This window comes from Stenella coeruleoalba, assembly GCF_951394435.1.
Source record: "Stenella coeruleoalba genome assembly, chromosome: 19".
In the NCBI taxonomy this organism is placed as follows: Eukaryota; Metazoa; Chordata; class Mammalia; order Artiodactyla; family Delphinidae; genus Stenella; species Stenella coeruleoalba.
This window is the reverse complement of record NC_137165.1, coordinates 3,476,126-3,497,886: the sequence shown is the minus strand read 5'-3', so window position 1 is coordinate 3,497,886 and position 21,761 is coordinate 3,476,126. Positions and strand designations below refer to the sequence as shown.

Below are 21,761 nucleotides of genomic sequence, written 5' to 3'. Positions count from 1 at the left end.
AGATGCCCTTAAGAAAATAAAAAGTCAAACCTCGGTGTGGAAGCAGACTTTTGTAGTCCATATGACAGAAGAGGGTTTATACACAGAGTATATTTTAAAATTTAAAAAAATCCCTATAATTAACCAAAAAAAAAAAGACAAAAAAATAGAAAATTGGTCAAGAGACTTTAGGTATATCACAAAAGATGATATTCCAAATGGCAAAATAAACAAAGGAAAAGGTACTCAACCTCTGGTAAATTCACATTAAAGCCACCAGGAGATAGCACTATACCCCACCACATGAATGGCTAAAACTTTTTCAGCTGACAAGTAGAAAGAAGACGTAGCGCAATGAGAAAGCTCATAACTGCCAGTGGGAATGAATCTGAAAACAGTTGGACCTCATCTACTGAACACAAACATACACCCACTCTTTGACCCGGCAACTCCACACCCAAGTTCAGAACCGTGTAACATGAAAACACACAGTCAAGAAGATTTATAACTGCATGACTTATAATACACCCCAAACTGGAAATAAACCAAATATCCATCTAGGGTGAGATGGATAAAATACACAGCAGTGCATTCATTCAATGGAACACTGCGTAGCAATGGAAATAAATAAGCTACACCTGTGTGCAACCACACGACAGAACCTCACAAACAAAATACTGAAAGAAGCCAGGCACCCATGAGTATATGTAGTATAAGTCCATTTACATCAAGTTCAAAAAGCAGGCAAAATACACATGATCCAGCAATCCCACTCCTGGGCATAAACCTGGAGGAGACTCTAATTCAAAAAGATACATGCACCCCAATGTTCATTGCAGCACTATTTACAACAGCCAAGACATGGAAGCAACCTAAATGTGCATCGACGGAGGAATGGATAAACACTATGTGGCATATATATATATATATATATATATATATATATATATATATATATATATATATATAATGGAATACTACTCAGCCGTAAAAAAAGAATGAAATAATGTCCTTTGCAGCAACATGGATGGAGCCAGGTTATCATACAAAGCGAAGTAAGTCAGAAAGAGAAAGGCAAATACCATATGATATCACTTATATGTGGAATCTCAAATATGACACAAATGAACTTATCTACAGAACAGAAACAGACTCACAGACATAGAGAACAGACCTGTGGTTGCCAAGGGGGAGGACGGGGTGGGGAGGGATGGATCGGGAGTATGGGATTAGCAGATGCAAACTGTTATATATAGAATGGATAAACAACGAGGTCCTACTGTATAGCACAGGGAACTGTATTCAATATCCTGTGATAAACCACAATGGAAAAGACTATGGGGAATGCGAGCCTTGCGGAGGAGCGACTGTTGGAACAGCTGGTGGCGCTAGGCTTAGTCAGGTCTTGCACCTGGGAGTGAGGCAAGGAAGAAGAAAGGATCCTCCTTGGTCTTCTCATTCACAGGTTAAGCCTACCTTTCCAGATAGTGCAACAATTAAGTCACCAGTTTCCAAGGGCATTTGCACTACCTATGGAAAACATTGGATCTGTGCACACCAGACAGATCCTTGACAACTCGTCCCACCATCCCCCTGCACAAAAGTTGCTGCACCAGCAGACGAAGAAGGCGACCACTGAGTTTCTTTTCATTACCAAATAGATATAATATCCCTGCCAACAAAAAAGAGTACACAAAGTGTCTCTTCATAATTTCACAACCAGTTGAGACCATGCTAAGAAAATCAGCTTGCCTAGATGAGGACCCCTTCTCTTCTTGGGTAGCCAGCATTTGAAGGAGAGACTCTGACCTGTGCCACTGATAAGTGACTAACTTTTACACACTGAACTGGTCCTGAGAAGTGAGCTGTCTTCTTTGTAAGTGAAGAACATACAGCATAATCTTGAAGAACTGCACAGTGGTGCGAGCCAGAGGCATACCGTGTGTGTGTAACAGACTGAGAAACAGACAAATGAATCCTATTGAAAGGATTTCTCATCTTCTGCTTCTGTTTGCCAGTGTTAGTGTTTTACTGGCTTATACTGGTACCTTTTTCTGGTACCTTTTTTTCTATCCCATTGTTCTGTTCTAATGGGTCCTAGAAATCCCTCTCCTGACCCCTTATCAGAATCAGAAAGTGAGGAAGAAGAAAACGCTAAGAAAACGCTGAACACACGCTAACTACCTAAATGAGAGTTCTGGGGAAGAGTGGGATTCCTCTGAAGAAGAGGACCCTGTGGTGCCCCACCTAACACCTCTTGAGAGTCTTGCCTGGCCGGTTAAGTGCCTTTTAAAATATCCTACAGCTTGGGAACCTTTAAATCCTAATTCCCGGTTGTGTCATGCTAAACTCTTGGCTGCTAGCACACCAGTCCATATACTTCGAGAGACCCAAACTGGAACCAATTCCTGAGTGGCCTCCTCCAGGCTCTTGTGGAGTCCCACCTTTGCAAAAGCCCCTTATGAGTCCCAGCCGGCTTTCTAGAGATCGTGCCACTCTCAATGGAGTACCGTGCTTTGCCACCGAACAGTTAAGCCAAACATTGAGTACAGCCACTCCCATACCTGAGTCCCTAAAACAAATTCCTAACTCGTGTGTTTCTGGTTGTTGCTGGGGCTGGTTAACTAAAACAGTTAAGGACACGACCCGCACTGAACCCATCCACACTACTTACTCCTACACTGAGTTCCAAAAGGCAGTTAACAGACTCCTAACTGCATCACGATAAAGATGCACCGTTCCTTCTCCTATCTCTTGTGTTGCCAGTTGAGAAAGGAATGCAGTTCCACAGCCCGCAGTCGAGAAACTAACGTCTTCCCGACCAAACTATGCCCTGTCCTGATATGTCAAAATACGATCAAGTACTGAATATAATACCCAAGGGTCCTGTAACTCAACTACAGAAGATGTTCGCTGTGAGCGTTCCCTTTGGAAGACCTAAAATGTGAACTTCAGTAGAGAATTAGTCAAAAGGGACCTTATTACATGAGATAAGTTGACTATTCTCCACACTCAGTGCTCCCCACAATTTACTCTGCCTATCTAATGGACTTAACTAGATACCTAATTATTAATGGGAAGGAAAAGGAGGCCACTACCCTATTTGTTACCCAACCTTCAGAACAGCCATTGTGGAAAGTGATAAGTTAGCTACTCCCAGTAATACCTTTCTGAGCATACTTTTCTCTGATATTCATTTCTAGGGAGGTAGTTGAATTAAATTGAATAACCAGATTTAAAAAATGGTGGGAATATGGATTTATCTCCCAGTTTTTATATTGGTAGACCTACATATGGCAGGCACCTTTTAGGAGTTCCTATTTTGGGGGGAGGGAGTGCAGTAGTAGCCTACACTACCCCAGATCTATTATGGGACCTGCAGTTATAGCATAAACATTTTATAGGCTCCCACCAGTCTGTCTCTAGCTAACCTGGCTTATAAGATCATACCTGGGGATTAAACAGACACCTGTTCTGTAGGGAATATATTTCCTGCATCTTGGCATCCAGACCTTAGTCAAGAGCAAATAAAACCCATTCCAAAGACCAATGGGGAAAAACTAAGAGAGCATTTATGCTAGTGGATTAAAGTATTTCATCTGTATGATGCTTCCTGGAGCAGTACTTCATGTACTTTCCACATCCATTGCAAACTTTTCAGGAACACTTCTAACTTTAAAGAAACTTACTACAGAAAATCTCAGCCTAATACAGTCTGAAGTTGAAGAGGTTTTTTAGCATCATTGCTTTTCTACATCTAGCTGTAGATTTTTCTTTTCTGGCTGAATAGAAAGCATATGTATCCTTGTAAATGAGTCTTGCTGTGTTTATTTGGATGAGTCAAAACATAGAAATCAACATACATAAAATGCATGAGACCAGTAAGTCTTTTCACACACCTACAATAAAGAGTGAAACCTTTGTGTGATCCTGGTTAACTGGGCCTCTAAAGGGAATCAGAAAACAGATTGTTAAAGATATATCACATATCCTTCCTTATTTTAGTTTTGCTTTTTCCTATTCTCCATAATTAAGTGCTGTATACACTGTGGCATCAAAAACTTGAAACATTGGGGCTTCCCTGGTGGCGCAGTGGTTGCGAGTCCGCCTGCCGATGCAGGGGATACGGGTCCGTGCCCCGATCCGGGAGGATCCCGCGTGCCGCGGAGCGGCTGGGCCCGTGAGCCATGGCCGCTGAGTCTGCGCGTCCGGAGCCTGTGCTCCACAACGGGAGAGGCCCCAACAGTGAGAGGCCCGCGTACCACAAAAAAAAAAAAAAAAAAAAAAAATTGAAGCATTAATGGAATCACAAATTCTATAAATGTATAGCAACTTTAAGGAGAGAGAAGAATGTTTATAACCTAATGAGTAGTTTCTGCTGAACCTTAGTGGTCTCCTCTTGAGGAAAAAGGAGAGAATTGTAGTGGATAGAAAAAAATATTTGTTAATGGAAAATTGTTACTGAACTGAAACCATCTAATGTTAGTGTAACTGAATGTATCGGTAACTGTTCCTTTGTAGATGTCCTATGAAGTTGGTTTTTAAAATGTTACAAAAACCTCTTTCTTTCTTTCTTTCTTTCTTTCTTTCTTTCTTTTAGGGGAAGGTGGGAAGAGGTAGCAGGGTCTAAAAATTAAAATATGTTGATGCTTATGTAACCATAATATGTTCGTGTGTGTGTGTATAAAAGTGCCTTGTTCATGAACACATTTTTGCTGTTCATTCCCAAAGGAAGCCTTTCTTCAGCTTCCCTGCTGAATAAACCAACAGCTTTGTACATGCAAAAAAAAAAAAAGAATATGAAAAAGAATGTCTATATGTGTATAACTGAATCACTTTGCTGTACAGCAGAAATTAACACAACATTGTAAATGAACTATACTGCAATTAAAAAAAAAGCGGCAAAATAGTGTTTAGGAATACACTTCCTCAGCGTAAAGCACGGGTATAATTGATTACCATAAATTCGAGAGAGCAGTTACCTCTAAGGATTAAAGAAGACGGAAGTGATGGGAGGGGGCTGGAGGGGAACTCCTGGGGGTGGCACTGTCCTACTTCCTGATGTGGACGGTCGTTGCCAGGCATCCACTTTTGAAACATCACAAAGATATAAAATGTATGCCTCAGTGCACTTGATGTATTGATACATCTCAATTTTTAAAAAATGCTTTAAAGATATAAGGATGGCAGGGCTAGAAAAAGGAGTAGGGAGGGTGGGCAGGACTGGAGCAAAAGCTGAAAGGGAAAGGGGAAACGGAGGATTGTGGAGACTAACTGGGTGTCAGCCACAACCCCGCCACTGGTGGTAAGGCCACCAGTCTGGGGTGGGTCTGGATGTGGGGGAGGGAGTCTCTTTAGCGTCAGAGAGGAGACTTGGGAAGAAGGGTGTGGGATGAAGAAAAAAAGGATCAGGTGTGGTGGAAAACCCAGAGGGCCATGGGGTCGGGGAGGGTCAGGGAGGGTCAGGCTCTCGGTGAGCCGGGGTGGCTGGAGAAGAACGCAGGGCCTGGAGACATCCTGTAGGCAGCCTCCCCCTCAGAGAAGCCCTGGCCACCAGCCAGTGACTTTTAGGCTGTAATTAGCTAATTGGGTCTTGTCTCTCCATAGCCAAAACTAAGTGTCAAAAACCAGGACAAAGTCATTCTTTCCCATGTTCCTAAAAACCTTGAGAATTACAAAGGTGGAATAAACATTTATGCTAGAAATAAACAATGAAAGTTGAAAATCAAAGTGGGCCAAGTATTTGCCAGGCAGCCGGCCTGACCTGCTCCACATTCCTGATGTCTGGTTTCAACCACGTGCTCCCCGCCAGTTGGCAACCCGTCCTTCCTTTCTCCTTGATTTCCCAGCACATTCCCCACAGCGCCAAGCCCTGTGAGCTCTGGGTTCGGCTCCCCATTTTCTCTCTCTGCAGCCCACTCCCCACCACACATTTACCAGGGGCCACGAGGCATGACACTGGCCCGATCCAACTGGAAATGCCTTGTCACCAGCACCCTCCTGTCTTCCCGCATGTCTGTCTGTCCCGTCACCAGAAATGTGGTGTCCTGAGGAAAACAGGGACTGGGGACGTCGCCTGAGGTCCTGGGGAAGAAACAGGGGCCAGTAGCTGGTGGGAAAATCTGAACTGGCACACAGGCTGGCTGAGGTTTCAACAGTGAAGGGCCAACTCAGGAGCAGGCAAAGCAATATTAGAAGATCAAGCAGGCAACAGAGCCAGAGGTCAGAGGGGGACCAGGGACCAGGAACCCAATGCTACAGAGGCGTCCAGAGCTTGAACACTGGAGTCAGATGGCGCTGGGCTCCAGTCCTGGTTCTGTCATTTACCAGCTGTGTAACTTTGGGCAAGTTACCAACCTCTCTTGGCCTCATTTTTCTCTAGTGAAGTGAGGATGTGGATGGGCATGGGGATGGGGATGGGGGTGGGGATGGAGGGGGATGGGTGGGGAGAGGGAGGGGGAGGGGTGGGGATGGAGGTGGGGAGGGGGAGTGGAGGGGGTGGGGTGGAGGTGGGGAGGGGTGGGGATGGAGGTGGGGAGGGGAGGGGGAGGGAGGAGTGGGGATGGAGGTGGGGAGGGGAGGGGGAGGGGAGGAGTGGGGGTGGAGGTGGGGAGGGGAGGGGGAGGGGGAGGGGGAGGGGTGGGGATGGAGGTGGGGAGGGGGAGTGGAGGGGGTGGGGTGGAGGTGGGGAGGGGTGGGGATGGAGGTGGGGAGGGGAGGGGAGGGGAGGAGTGGGGGTGGAGGTGGGGAGGGGAGGGGGAGGGGGAGGGGGAGGGTGGGGATGGAGGTGGGGAGGGGAGGGGGAGGGGATGGGGATGGGGTGAAGATCCACATGCCAGGCAAGCCTTCAGGTGTGAGAGGCTGATACATCTTTGTCGCATGAGATGCTGAGCCTGTTAAAGGCAGAGAGCAGCTCCTGGCCTGGGCTTGGTGTTTGGCACCTTCTACCTGCCCCTTTTGCTGGTCAGGGCTCATTCCCAACAGCACCAGCACAGCAGCTGGGTGTGTGAGCAATCTGGGTGCTTGGTGACCAGCCCGGGACGGAGAGCAGCTGTGCTGACGTCCACTTTCCACGTTCCGTCCCCTCCGCACGCCCCGCCCATTGGCCCTACTCCCTGCTCTCATCACCAGCATTTTCCAAATGTCCCTCCCTTTCTGCTTTCAAACATCCCCAAGTCTCCCCTCCCCTAGAAAATTCTTCTCTTGACCCCAAGCTTCCCTGACTTCTATTTTCCTCCTTTTCTCTGCCAAAACTCCCCAGGGAGCAGCCTGTACCAGCTGCCACTCCTTCCTCACTCCCCAAGGCCCAGCACTCCCCAAGGCCTGGCGCCCACTGACAGCCTCCGGGCGGGAAGGACAGAACGCACAGCCTCGGAGGGGCTCGAAAGTGGGAGGGTGGGCACACACCCATACAGGGATGCACACACAGGCACACACACATACACGTGCACACACAGACACACACGCACACAAAGATGCACACAAACATGTACACATAGGCACGCACACAGAAATACAGACGTACACACACAAACACGCATGTACATTCACAGAGACACACATACACACACAGAGACACACAAGCACACAGAGGCACACAGAAATACACACACAGATACAAATACATATACCCAGGCACAAAGACACACAAAGAAACACAAACACGTAAACACACAGGCACAGACACATACACTCACAGTCACACACACCAGACACAAAGACACACACACACTAATCCATTCCAATACGACAGCCGAGGGCCCGCACTCTGACCAGAGAGAGGAGGAGGGACCCCCGGGGTCATCTCTTGCTCAGCCTGAAAGCTCCAGACCCCTCATGGAAGCACCAAGAGCGCAAAGAGAGGCCGCTGGAATCGCTGCCCTGCGGGCAGGCCCAGGCCATAGGGGCCTGACCGTCCACAACCGGGGAGGAAGCATCTTTATACCCTGCACAAGTCCCAGCTGTGAGCGCTCAGAAGACACCCCTGAAATAATGTCCGCTGAAAAGGAGGGAGCGAAGTGCTGGTGGAGGCCTGGAGGAAGACTGTGACCTTGGGACCCAGAGGGTCAGGCGTGCAGGACCAGCTCCCTGACCCCAGGCTGGTCAGTGACCATCTCCCAGACACGGGGCAGAATCTGAACTGAACCCCGGGCTCTGGTCCCCTGCGTTCTTGCCCCTCACCTTTCTGCTTCTCTCTCACCAACTCCACGCAGCTCAACAAGAGCAGAACCAGAGCTGCCGGCATAGAGAGGGTGGCCTCTGGGGGGGTCTGGGTTGTGGGCCCAGGTCCCCCTCTCCCGTGGAAAGGAGTCCTTGCTCCCCTTCCCCTCGCCCGTCTACACTGTGGCCTCACTGATCTCAAGGTTTACAGATTGTTGTGTTTATTTACTGACCCTTTTTCCTCCTGTTCTTAATTATTTTTAAATAAGCAACTGGAATATTCATCACCAGTTTTTAAAAAACCTACTGTCCGGGTGGCTGTAACAACCTTCTCCCCTATGGGTTCCTACAGGCTCTTAACCGTGAGAGCTAAGGAGATACTTTCCCAGTCCCGGCCGAGCATCTCCTGGGTCCTGAGCTCCGGAGCGAACGTGATAGGAGCCCCGCCCCACACCTCCAGCGAGGAAACGTGGGTATGTTTTGTGTGTTTGTTTGGGTTTGCTTTGCTGCTCAAGTAGACTTGTCGCCTTGACTGCACTGTGGAGTCACCTGACCGTTTTTAAAAACATGCCCGAGTCGTCTGCAAAGTTAATCAGACTCCGGACCTCAGGAGGGTTACAAGAGTCCGGGTGTGGCGGGCGGAGCGCGACCAGACCAATCGGGAACCGGCAAGGAACGCGGAGGCTCCAGGAAGGCTCCTGCTGTGGAGGGCTCGGCCTCGGGCCGGTTGGGTCTGTGCTTTTTTCACCTTCATCCCTGACTCTCCTCTCTGGCACACCTGGCGTCCCAAGGTGTGAGATAGGACCCACACACACACCCGGCTGTTACCTGAGAGGCTCCTGCGGTTCCCCACACTTCCTTCAGGATCCTGGTAGTTCTCCTGCCCAGGGCTTATTTCTCCCCCGCAAACGTCCCCCGGTCCTGGATCCCCCCTCCCCCCTCGGTCCTCTATTTGCTGCCGCCAGCCATCCTCTCTCTGCTGCCCCCAGGTGGTCCAGGAGCCTGGAATCAGAGTAAATGGGGCGTTGTGACATCAGCACTTGCCGTGCTCCCTGCCCTGGAGTGTTCTCTCCTCTTCTCTTCTTCCCCAGGGAGCTCAGCCAGCTCCAGGGTTAGCCCAGGTACCGTGTGCACGACCTCACTTGGGTCTCTGCCCCCAGAGGAGCAAATACAAAACCTTACTCTGCGCCAGACCCAGCCAGCTGGAGAGCAGTGGTCGCCTGCCTCCGTGTGGTCACCTGGAAGGTCTGTTGAGACTCGGCTTGCCGGGTCCCACCCCAGAGTTTCTCATTCAGTAGATCTGGGGTGAGGCCCAAGAATTCACCTCTCCAACAAGCTCCTTTCAGCAGAAATAAGCCTATTTCTTTGGAAATAAGATGCTCTTTGGATGAACAGCAGAGAATTGCTGTCACCAGAAGCTGATGGGAATCAGCCCGTCTCCTCCACTCCAGTGACATGTCCATGTTTCTCTAAGGAATGTTCAACGTGTAAATTCCCACCTCACCTGAGACCCCAACTCTGGAAAATTCCCCACGATTCCAGGAGGACCCGGCACAGAGCAGTGTAATTGTGGGTGTCAGCTTGGGACCCATCTGAGAGCCAGGCTGGACTTCTCTGCTGCAGAGTCATCACGCCCCAGGTAGCCCCTCCCAAATGCCTCTCCCAGTATCCACTCTTCTCCATCCCCCCACGGCTCTGTCCCTGCCTGCAACCTGCCCAGCCAGGAATCCAGTGTTCTCTGGCCTCTCTGCACCCAATCAAGCGCTTCATCTCCCTCACGATGGTCAGCAATGTCCCGTTGTCTCCAGGGTTCTCTGGCACGTGCTGGGGAAAGCCCAGGACCAGGAAAGAGGCAGACGTGTCTCTCTGTGTCACAGCATCATCACTTAGTGGCAGGAAAATGCACACCCAAGTGTTCTGCGGCACAGACCCACGTTTCCTCCTGCCCACGAGCCAAAGCCTGGTTGCTGTCCTTCTCCAAAAGCCTTCCTCTATCCATCCTCTCTCCAGATTCTAGTTCTTCACATCCCGTCCCTCTCCCTGGGCATCCTTCCCCCTGCTAGGACCCCGAGTCACTGGGGCCTGCCTGTCACCTCTCCTCGGGCACCATGAAGGGCATTAATAAGAGATGGAGCCTGCAGGGCTCCAGTGCGGGCACACTGCAGGGTCTGCACGGGCAAGGAAGGAGATGAGCTCTGAGAAGCTCCACCCTCTCTCCCGGCGGGTCTACGGAGACTGTGGACACCTTCGTGTGCAAAGGCCAGGGGCAGCGGTAGGTTTGCAGTGTTGGGGGTGGCAGGTGACCACGGTTTCACAAGAACCTCCAAAGACACAGCCCATAAAGCCTTCCACAGCTTGAAGTGGCTCTCTGAGCTCTTCACAGGCCTAGCGCTGCAGGTGACAGGGCCCAGGGCCCAGCTGGGAGCCAGTTAAAGAGCCTTCGGAGAGTGACATCAGCCCCGCCACCTGCCAGCACACAGGGGAGGCCATGATGCTAACCACACCCGCGTCTATGTCGTTCATGGCGAGGCTCCAAATCTCACAAAGAAAATCCACGGCCCGAGTTATTTTCCTCCTACAGGCCTGCCGGGCCTTTGATTGCCGGCTTTGGAGAGGTGCATTTTTCCCTCCTCTGTGGGCAGCAAATTCCCCGAGAGTCAGCACGCTGTGCCTCTGGGCTTCTCCCCCAGCTGCTGTCACCTCCGAGGGACCAGCCAAGGCAGTGTGCTGGGCGAGCCCTGGGCCTCCCGGTGCCAACCAGCCCAGACGCCCCAGGGCTTCCAGGGTCCCTGGTGAACCCGGTGCTGAGCAGGTGCTGAGCCCAGCCCTTCCCTTCACCGACGGCACAATGACTTAGGGCACCCGGGGGTCAGGAGCTGGCTTCGGGTCCCCCATGCACAACCCCCGTGCCAGGGACTGTCCTCAGCTTCCCACACATTCACCGATCTGATGTTCAAAGTCTCCTCCATGGCCTAACAGGTAGGTTCCGCTACTTTAACTTGACAAGCGAAGGCACTGAGGCACAGAGACAGTGAGTGAGTTTTCCGTGGACACACGCTCTGTAAGTATGAGAACAGACTCCAGAACATACGCCACTGAGAAGGGGAAGCCCAGGCAACTATCTGCGTCAGCTCATCGTGAGGTCCCACTCGAAATCCATGGCGGGCACTGCCCGGACCCCTAGCTCCCACCTCTCCTGCAGGCCTTCCTCTTTCCCTCCCCCTTCCCAAATCACTGGCTACACAGACTCAGACATGTCTCTTTGGCACTCAGACTTTCTAAGAAAAATGAGAAGAAAATCAGTGCTTTGGGTCAGAAGTTGATCAAACCTCTCTCTGGGTCCTCAAGTTGCCTTCCGGGTGCTAAACACCAGCACAAGTCACCCCTCCCTACGAGGGTCCCCCGTGGCCCTGCACCTCCACTTGAGTAAGTCAAAGACGGACAGACGATCCCAGCAGGCGGTCCACTGCCTGCCCTCTGACCTGTGGCCTGGCCTGGAACAAAGAGAGGACCTGGGCCAACCCAGTTGTCTTGGGAACGCCAAGAGAAGGGAAAGAAAGGCCTGGCACCGACAGCTGGAGCCCAGCTGGAAGGATGTCCTGAGGAGCACAAGGCCATTGAGGGGTCACGGCAAACCCAAACAAGGCCTGGGGGCTGCAATCGGTCCATCCACCTCTTAAGTCTCTTTGATTATACAGGCTTGTACAATAAAAACTTTGGTTCCTTGTGTGTAGAAGGAACTGAGACTCCCACGGTCTGGACTGTGCTGATTACATCCCCATGGTGTCCTCGAACTATGTGTTCCTCTGTCCCCTATGAACTGGCTGTAAGATCGAGAGCCTTGACCAGGTCCAGTTTTGCTTTTCCAGAATCGGTGTTGTAAGCATCAGCAGGCGTGTCGTCTACTCTGCCGTGTCTCCTTTTGTGATGTTAGCAGCTGTGGATGATCCATGACTAGAAGAGTTACTTCACGGGCAGTTTCAACAGGTAATATTCTAATTCTAGCATTCCTTCTTCATTTTTCATCCAGAGATCTTCTATAAGGAGACACTTCTCGCCGACTCGTTGGCTACACTGAGACGCAGTTCATGGGAAAAGCAGGACAAATCCTGGATTGTTTCCCCTTATCAGTTTTCTTTTCTTTTCTTTTTTGGCCGTGCCACGAGGCTTGTGGGACCTTAGTTCCCTGACCAGGGATCGAACCCGTGCCCCCTGCAATGAAAGCACCGAGTCCTAACCACTGGGACTGCCAGGGAAGTCCCTATCAGTTTTCAAAATAATAACCTGGGTGCTTTGCATGACCCAAAAGTGACTAGGGTTATTGGGTTTTGTAATGAATTCATGGGCTTAAATATATTTGAATTGTTTCAATCCATTACAGCTCTTATTCTTAGGGATGTCCAAGTATCCCTCCTCTAGCCAGTCAGAACCTTTTCACGCTGGTTCCTGAGTCCTTTTGACATGACCCTCGAGGTCTTTGATAGCTTCCTTGCTGTTTTTACAACAAGCTGCTCCAGGCTCATCTACAACATGAGATAAGCAATTCCCCTAAGGAGCCCTCTTCCTCTGGTGGGGTTGGTTGTCAGAGGCTGCACGGAGACTCACTCCCACTGCTGTCTGTGGACCTGTCCTCACCCCTCCAGATGTTCTATGCAGGACCTTCCCGCAAAGCCCCGCCCAGGGACAGCCTGCAGACCCCATAACATAGTACCCCAAGGTAGATTTCCAGAGATCCAGTGCTGTGCTAAAAACCATGCTTACTTCACTTAAGCTCTTATGGGTCTGGAATTCAGGAAGGACTTGGCTGGTCAGTCCATCTCTGATCCACGTGGCATCAGCCAGGGCAGCGGGACTGGAGGATCCATTTCCAACACAACTTCGTTATTACACGCTGGCATCTGATGCTCCTTGGTCTCTCTCTCTCTCCCCACCATGGTGCCCCATCCTCCAGGCCTCTCCATGTGGTCTGGGCCCCTCAGCAGCAGGGCAGCCTCGGGGTGGCCACACCTCTCACGTGGAGGAAAGAAGTGGAAACCTCAAGGCCAGTTAAGGGCTGCTACTGGAACCAGCAAGGCATCATTTCTTCCAGATGCTATTGGTCAAAGGGGTCACAGCACTTAGCCAGACTCAGCGGGGCGGGGGGGCAAAACAAACCACATCTTCTGATGGAGTGACAAGAACAAGTTGCAGAAGAGCACGTGAGGTAGGGGTATTATTGTGACCATCTTCAGAAAATAAAGTCTGCCAGAGTAACTACTTCACAACCCTAGGAATCACGCACACGTTCCATTGACTCGTTCACGCATCCATCCAACAAATAATCTCTGAGTGAGGCCAAATAACTCTTGCTAAGGACTTTATACAGAATTTCTGAGAAAATGAAAAAGGTTCGGAAACCATTTCAATTTTTTAAATTGACTTTCCCCTTTAAGTCCCAGCTTTTTTCTCTTAAATCTCATAGAAAGAAAACATTGCCTATCTTGGGCCAGCTCCATTGTCACCTCCTCTGGGAAGCCTTCCTTGATCTCCCTTCAGGCATACTGTTAGCCCTCAAGCACCCTGTTCACAAACCAGTGCGATGTTTATATCTGATCTGTATCTGAGTTCACATCCACCACAAATAAAGACTACATTTCCCAACCGCTTTTGCAACTAGATGGCCATAACACTACGTTCTGGCCCGAAAAATGTAAGTGGAAGTGGTATGTGCGACATTCCAGAGAGGTCCCTAAAGAGAGGGACTGTACCTTTATCCTTTCTTTTCCTCCTTCCTGCTGCCTGGAATGCAGTCCTGATGGCTGGAGCTAGAGCAACCATTTTATACCATATGATGACTTTGGGAACAGAAGCCACATACAAAAGAACAAGATAAAGAGCTCAAGTTCTTGACACTGTGGAGGGCCACTCCCACGCTGGACTTCCTACACCCAGGTTTTTACATGAGACTGAAATGAACTACTATCTGGTTTAAGCCACTATTGGGATTTTCTGCCACTCACAGTTGAACCTGATCCTAGCTGATATGACACATCTCAAGTGGGGGAAAAAGGCAAAAATGCCATGTGATGCCCTCTTCACTGAACTATGTGCTCCTTGAATTCAGGGTTTGTGTCCCTGTCGTGCTCACATCTCCAGAGCCCACATGGGTGTACAGTAGGTGCTTGATAAACATTTTCTAAATTAAAGACAAGCACACAACATTTTAACATATCAAGACACATAGAAATGAATTATATGAGCTTCTAACAGACACAGACAGAACTTGCAGCTATTGGTGGGAAATACTAATTCTACTAACAGCCCAGGCAGGAGAACGAGTACCTCAAATAGTAGCATAATGGCCCACAACAATGCATCTGGGAACATTGTTCATAATGTCAAGAGTCTGGAAACAACCTAAATGCTGATTGAGGGGGCGTGGATTAAAATATGGAACATGCCCATAATGGAAATTCTATGTCTCTATTTAAATGAATGAGGCAAATCTATATATACAATGATCACAGTAAGTATTTAAGTAAAAATGGCAAATACTATCACCCTAAGGGAAACCAAAGAAAGTAGGTTAAAAATGAAAAAGGTGGGCAAAAGTGGATAATCGCTGAAGCTGGGTGATGGGTATGTGAGGGGTCCCTGTACTTGCCTCTCTCACTGAAGTGTACATTTGAGAAAATCCTGTAATAAAAGTGAAAACGGAAACAAAACCATGTGGTTCTGAGCCTTGTTTTTGTTTTCACATTTGATTAAAAATATTTTCAAAAGGCTGCCCTTGTGAAGAACTAAAGGGAAGAAGGGGGATGAAAATACATTTAAGGGCTTAAGTATGCACAGAAGATTTGTCTCTGGCATGCCACAAAATTCCAGCTGCAACTGAAGGGGGGAAGATGGGAGACGGGAAACTGACTCTTCATTCTGTCGTTTGTTTCACCATTCGCCTGCGCAGCCCTGTCATCATGGACAAACTCATTGTAAGAGGAAGCATGGGAAAGAGTGCCACTAATCACCGGTAGGGTTGTAGGCCTGGAGGCAAGGACATAAGAAATCCCCATCTCCCCACCGGCCCCCGCTTTTGCTCCCTGTCTGTCTAATTCAGAAACAACCTTTAAGTTCCAGGTCAAAGGCCATCTCCCACGGTGGGGACCAGAACCTAGGGTCCTTGATGAACAGGCTGGAAACAGAAATGCCCCCCAAAAATGAGCTTAATTCACTAAGGAGTGATGGGGATGACGGCCTGCCTAAAGATGTTGAATTTGAAAATCGTTAAAACACAACAGCGGGGCTTCCCTGGTGGTGCAGTGGTTAAGAATCTGCCTGCCAATGCAGGGGACGTGGGTTTGAACCCTGGTCCGGGAAGATCCCACATGCCGCGGAGCAACTAAGCCCGTGAACCACAACTACTGAGCCTGCGCTCTAGAGCCCGCGAGCCACAACTACTGAGCCCGCGTGCCACAGCAAGAGAAGCCACCGCAATGAGGAGCCCACACACCACAACAAAGAGTAGCCCCCGCTCGCTGTAACTAGAGAAAGCCCGTGCGCAGCAACAAAGACCCAATGCAGCCAAAAATAAATAAATTAATTAATTAAAAAAAAAACAAAACTCACAACAGCGACCCTAAAATATCTGTGTGTCGACCAGGTCTGGGCCTTGACTCCAGGTTGCCATCCTGCAAAATTGCCTCCCCTCCCCTTCTACCTGTCCCTTCCCCACCTGGAACTGACTGTTCCCTCCACTGGGCCCGTGGCCCTTTGATCATACGTCTTTCGGGGAACTTACATTGTACTACAGGCGTTCACGTGCCTATCAGACGGTAGGTCTTTGGAAAATTAATGACAATTATTGTCAGCCTTTATTGAGGGCTTATCAGGGTCCAGGCAATAGGCCAAGAGCTTTACATCTATTTTCTCACTGGGTCCTCAAAGCCAGCCTAGAAAGTAGGCTTCTTCAGATGAGGAAACTTGAGTCTGAGAAAGGTTGAATAACCTGTGGTAGGTCACAGAATGATCATTTGGGTGGCGAGCAGAGCTAGGACTTGAACCCAGGCATTTGGGCTCCAGAACCAACTTGCTTAACCAACACTTTATTTTAGAAGAGAAGGCGTGTGTCCCAATCCTACTGGGACATTGGGCGCCTAGCACCTTAGCTGAAATCCACCTAAATTAATACAATAACACGTTATGGGGCAACTATGACATGCAAAGTTTGCTCCCTACCCCGATAAAAGTCGTAACAGGGAATCATTCTCATCATGTCTCACCTGACCCATAGGTTCTTCTCAAGAAAAAGAGCTGCTACGTGGATAAACCTTGAAAACGTTAGGCTAAGTGACAGCAGGCAGTCACAAAAGACACCATATGGTATTGAAACAGAGCAGGACGCTATGGTCCTTGTGCCCCCATGTCCTCAGCCTGCCTTTAGTCTGTGGAAAAGCTTTAGCCAAAGAATAAGTTTAATCAGAGAAGTGAGAAAATGCAGAAACAAAGGAAAACGGTCAAAGGAGACCAAATAATAATAGTTTAGTCATTAAGCAAAGTCAAGGACCTTTAGTTCCTCCTTAAGGGTTACAGATAATATTCTGAGCCATGTCCTGGGAGCTGCCTTATAGATACTGAAACCCCAGCAGGTGGAAGAAGTTAACCACATGATGATCAGGCTGTAGCCATGACATAAGCTGCCACAATTCCGAGAACTGGCCTCAAGGAAATGGAAACAAACCGACCCTGGAACTGAAGATTAACTGTACCTGCAACGCTCGAGATGACGCTGGTCAGACCACCGATGACCAACTTCAAGGTGACTGTCAGAGCTGACTGCACTGTTTCTGCAGGCAGCCCCCTCCCTCTGTCCATAAAAGCTCTTGCCCCCTGATTGTCAGAGGGGGAGTCGGCCTTTGGACAGGCATCCGCCCTCCCCGCCGCCCCCCGGTTGCTGGCCTCCGAAATAAAGCAACCTTTCCTTACCTACCAACACTTGTCTCTCGAGAACTGGCCTCCGAGCATCGAGCAGCTGGATCTGGGTTCGGGAACAGATTTTTGGCGCCCGAAGTGGGGCTGTGCTCTCACGGCATCTGGCTTCCCTGGGTCTCCCAGAGTAGAGCCACCAGCTACAGCAAACACGCCAGGGTAAGCCACGACGAGCCCGCTGCTTGTGGCTAGCCAGCCCCGAGGGGGGGATTTCAGGGGATGTTCCCGGCAGCTGCTCAAAGCATTTGTTTCGGGGTTCCTCCCTGTTTCTCCCCTGCTGGGCACTGGCTTCCGACTTTCGCTTTTGGTTGGTGGAAATAAAACGTGCGTTTGGGACGAGCTGATGAGCTCCAAGGCTGGGAAAGTCCACCCGCGTGCACCGGGGCAACCTTCCCATTTGTGAGCGCTAAGTGCTATCTGGGCCTTTTTGCCAATTGGTTCTGATGTGTGTCTGATGTTGAGGACTGTTTGTGAGCACTGACTGCTCAGGGGTGGGGCAGTCAGCCTTTAGACAGGCGTTCGCCCTCCCCCCACTGGTGGCTGGCCTCTGAAATAAAGCAGACTTTCCTTTCCACCGACGTGGCCTCTTAATTGGCTTTCGAGCGGCGAGCAGCCGGACTGGGGTTTGGTGACAGTATGATTCCATTTATATGAAACATCCAGAATAGATCACTCCATAGAGACAGAAAATAGGGCTTCCCTGGTCTGGGAAGATGCCACATGTCTCAGAGCAACTAAGCCCGTGCGCCACAACTGCTGAGCCTGCGTTCTAGGGCCCGCGAGCCACAACTACTGAGCCCACGCGCCACAACTACTGAAGCCCGCGTGCCTAGAGCCCGTGCTCCACAACAAGAGAAGCCACCACAATGAGAAGCCCACGCACCGCAACAAAGAGTACAGACCCCGCTCACCGCAACTAGAGAAAGCCTGCGTGCAGCAACGCAGACCCAACACAGCCAAAAATAAATAAATTTAAATCAACTGTACTTCAATAAAAATTAAAAAAAAAAAAAGAGACAGCAAACAGCAGAGAGAGAGCCTTAGACACCTAGCTGTGTATACACAGCACATTCTGACCACTTCTGATGCCCCATGTCATCTGGGTTGACTGTTACTCTGTGCATCACAACTCCCAGCTTGGAATGTGTTATCATGTCAGAGCACAAGACATATTCTACCCAGTCAGCCCTCACCTTTCAACTCAAGAAAGAATGCTGCGATACAGTGATCCAGACCCAGGCAAGCCCGCAGGAATTTCTTTTATCTCTGGAACACTTTATGTAATTTATTTCCCAAGACATCCAGACACCTAATTCCATCTTTCATTGGCGACTATTAATAGGAGTTCACGCTGCTCCCAGATGAAATTCTGGAGCTACAGGGGGTGCTGGTGGAGGGGACGGGAGGAGAGATGGGGAGAGAGCAGAGTCCGCATCAGGAGCCCTGCAGCCCTGAGAGGAAGGGACTCTGGCCAACCTGACCTCAGCTGTGGACCCTGACTGACCCATCAAATGCAGACACCTACCATCCAACAGCCCCCTGAACCAAGCAGGAGGAGAGATTCAAACGCCTCATAAGGGGTTGGGGCCACGAAACCAAAATCTTTTTTTTTTAATTTTTTAAATTTATTTATTTATTTACTTATTTGGCTGCATTGGGTCTTCACTGCTGCACGTGGGCTTTCTCTAGTAGCGGTGAGCAGGGGCTACTCTTCGTTGTGGTGCGCGGGCTTCTCATTGCGGTGGCTTCTCTTGTTGCGGAGCATGGGCTCTGGGCACTCAGGCTTCAGTAGTTGTGGCACGTGGGCTTAGCAGTTGTGGCACACGGGCTTAGTTGCTCCGCGGCATGTGGGATCTTCCCGGACCAGGGCTCGAACCGGTGTCCCCTGCATTGGCAGGCGGATTCTTAACCACTGCACCACCAGGGAAGTCCCATGAAAGCAAGATCTTGCCCCGTAGGAACCAAACAGAACCTCTGGGGGACTTATTTCCCTCTGAGCCCAGTCAGTGGGGCCAGCGTGCAGCTCCGGAATGCTCCACATTCCCAGCTCCATCAGGCATGTTCACACTGTGCCCTCCACCTGGAAAGCCCTCTTTTTCTCAACTTTGCACAACTCTGTTCACCCTTCAAGGCTCACTTCACCTCTGTGAGGCCTCTGATCCCACCAGTCAAAGCCCCTCACTCTCACCTGGCGCTCCCCCAACACGCCACTCATACGTGTCTCACTGTAACAGCATCGCTTCTTCACATGTGTGTTTACCCCAGTGGGTCAATGGCTTCTTTTTTTGTTTTTGTTTTGGCCATTAGGTATTCATTGGTATATTTGGTCTTAGCAATTCCCTCCTAATAGTTTCAGAAGTGTGTAAATAAAAATAAATTACACAAAAACAAAAAAAATCTAAAGGCATGAGAACAATATTGTAAATAGTGCCAAAGTGTTTACAACACAATAATATATATTATAGAGCTTAATTTTGTCTTTAGTTTTTTTTAATTAACTTTTATTGGAGTATAGCTGCTTTACAATGTTGCTCAGGGAACTCTATTCAATGCTCTGTGGTGACCTAAATGGGAAGGAAATCCAAAAAAGAGGGGATATACATATACATATAGCTGATTCACTATGCTCTCCAGCAGAAACTATCAATGGCTTCTTAAGGGTAGCAATCATGTTTTTAGTTACCATTCCATCCGAGGCATAAAGGGCTGGTGATGTGCCTGGCACACCTCCTGCCGTACATTATCGAGCTACTGTTTTTTAGAAATCCCATGATTAATTTAAGATACTACAACTGTACTGCACTGGGCTTTTAGTCTATTGAAAAGTGTCATCTTTTTTAAGACTTTATTTTTTTAGAGCAGTTTCCAGTTTACACAAACCTGGGAGGGTGGTCCGGATCTCCCATTTCCCCCTGCCTCCACACGTGCATAGCTCCCGTATTATCAGTATCACTCCCCAGAGTGCTACATTTTCTGAGGATGAATCTACACTGGTACGGCATAATCCCCCAAAGTCCAGAGTTGACCTTAAGGCGCATTCCTGACGTTGTGCATTCCATGGGTTTGGACAAGTGTATAAACGACCTATGCCCATCGTTATAGTACCATCCAGAGCATTTTCACTGCCCTAAAAATCCTCTGTGCCCTGCATATTCATCTCACTCTCCAAGCCCCTGGCAACCACTGATCTTTTTATTGTCGCCATAATTTTGCCTTTTCCAGAATGTCATGTAGTTGGAATCACACAGTGTGAAGCTTTCTCAGATTGGCTTCTTTCGCTTAGTCATATGCTTTTAAAGTTCCTCCATGTATTTTCATGACTTGATAGCTCATTTCTTTTTAGCACCGAATAGTATTCTATTGTCTGGATGGACCACAGTTTATCTGTTCATCTACTGAAGAACATCTTGGTAGCTTCCAAGTTTTAGCAATATGGATAAAGGTGCCGTAAACACCTGTGCGCAGGTTTTTGTGTGGACTTAAGTTTCAGTTCATCTGGATAAATACCAAGGAGCACAACTGCTGGATCATATAGTAAAAGTATGTTTCATTCTGTAAGAAACTGCCCAAATGTCTTCCAAAGAATCTGCACCGTTTTGCGTTCCCACCAGCAGTGAAGGAGAGTTCCTGTTGCTCCACATCCTCTCCAGCATTTGATGTCATCTGTGTTCTGGATTTTGGCCATTCTAATAGGTGTGTCGTGGTATCTCATTGTTGTTTTCATTTGCAATTCCCTGATGACATACGAGGTGGAGCATAAAATTATTACTTTTTCAAATTAAGCATCAAAAATATCACAGTGAATTTAGAAACTTGTCTTCTCGTTTCTGCTTTTTACAGGTCCAGGAACTCTGAGGCGGCCTGTGGCTCTCTTGACCTCCAAGAGACCCTGTGCATACCTCAAAGTCCATACAGAAGGTCTTCGGGAGATAACTGCTGATCAACTGCTACTCTATCGCAAACTTCCTTTGAGAGGGACCAAAGCCGGAGACGGTAGTTTTTCCGTAGGAAGACAGACGTGATACTTCTCAATTTGCTTTATGGAACTTGATTTGCTTCACGAAACTGAAACATTAAAAGTGTAAGGCTCTCAGCTGCAAGAGATGCACTCTGGGCTGAACTGCATCCCCCAAAAAAGATGTTGAAGTTCTAATCCCTAGGACCTGTATGTGTGACTTTATTTGCAAATAAGGTCTGTATAGAGGTAATCAAGTTAAAATTAGGTCATTAGGGTGGGCCCTAATCCAAAATGCCTGGATTTCTAAGCCATCCAGTTTGAGGTATTCTGTTAGGACAGCTCTAGGAAACTTATAAAGATGGACACTAGCTGAAACAGAAAAAGCAATGTCATCAGAACTTGGTGTTTCTTGGTTTCTCTAAGCTCTGCTTTCCTCAGTCTGGGCTCCACTCCCAGGCAAGCTGTCACGACATGGTGGGCCCCAACAGCAACAGATATACAGTCTTCCGGCTTCAAGTCCTCTGCGGGGAGAGCTTCTCTGCCCAGGAAATCCAACAGAAGACCTGGGATCCGGTCTTAGTGACTTGAATCTTGAGGGTGAGATTAGCCTCCTCCCACACCCCAAGGTCTGAGAGCGGGAGGATTTTTCTTCATGGAAAACCAGGGTTCTCATCCCAAGAGTGGGGGAAATAGATGCTGAGTG

At 48.9% G+C, this 21,761-nt stretch overlaps 1 protein-coding gene and 1 pseudogene across 3 annotated transcripts in view; one reads left to right on the top strand and one right to left on the bottom strand.

Moving 5' to 3' along the window:
• Window positions 1-21,761, bottom strand: part of TEKT3 (tektin 3) — a 164,397-nt gene that overhangs the window by 116,027 nt on the left and 26,609 nt on the right. The gene's annotated exons all lie outside the window — the stretch shown is intronic.
• Window positions 2,070-2,707, top strand: LOC307177381 (DDB1- and CUL4-associated factor 16-like; annotated as a pseudogene). The gene has a single exon. The product of its transcript is annotated as a DDB1- and CUL4-associated factor 16-like (transcript).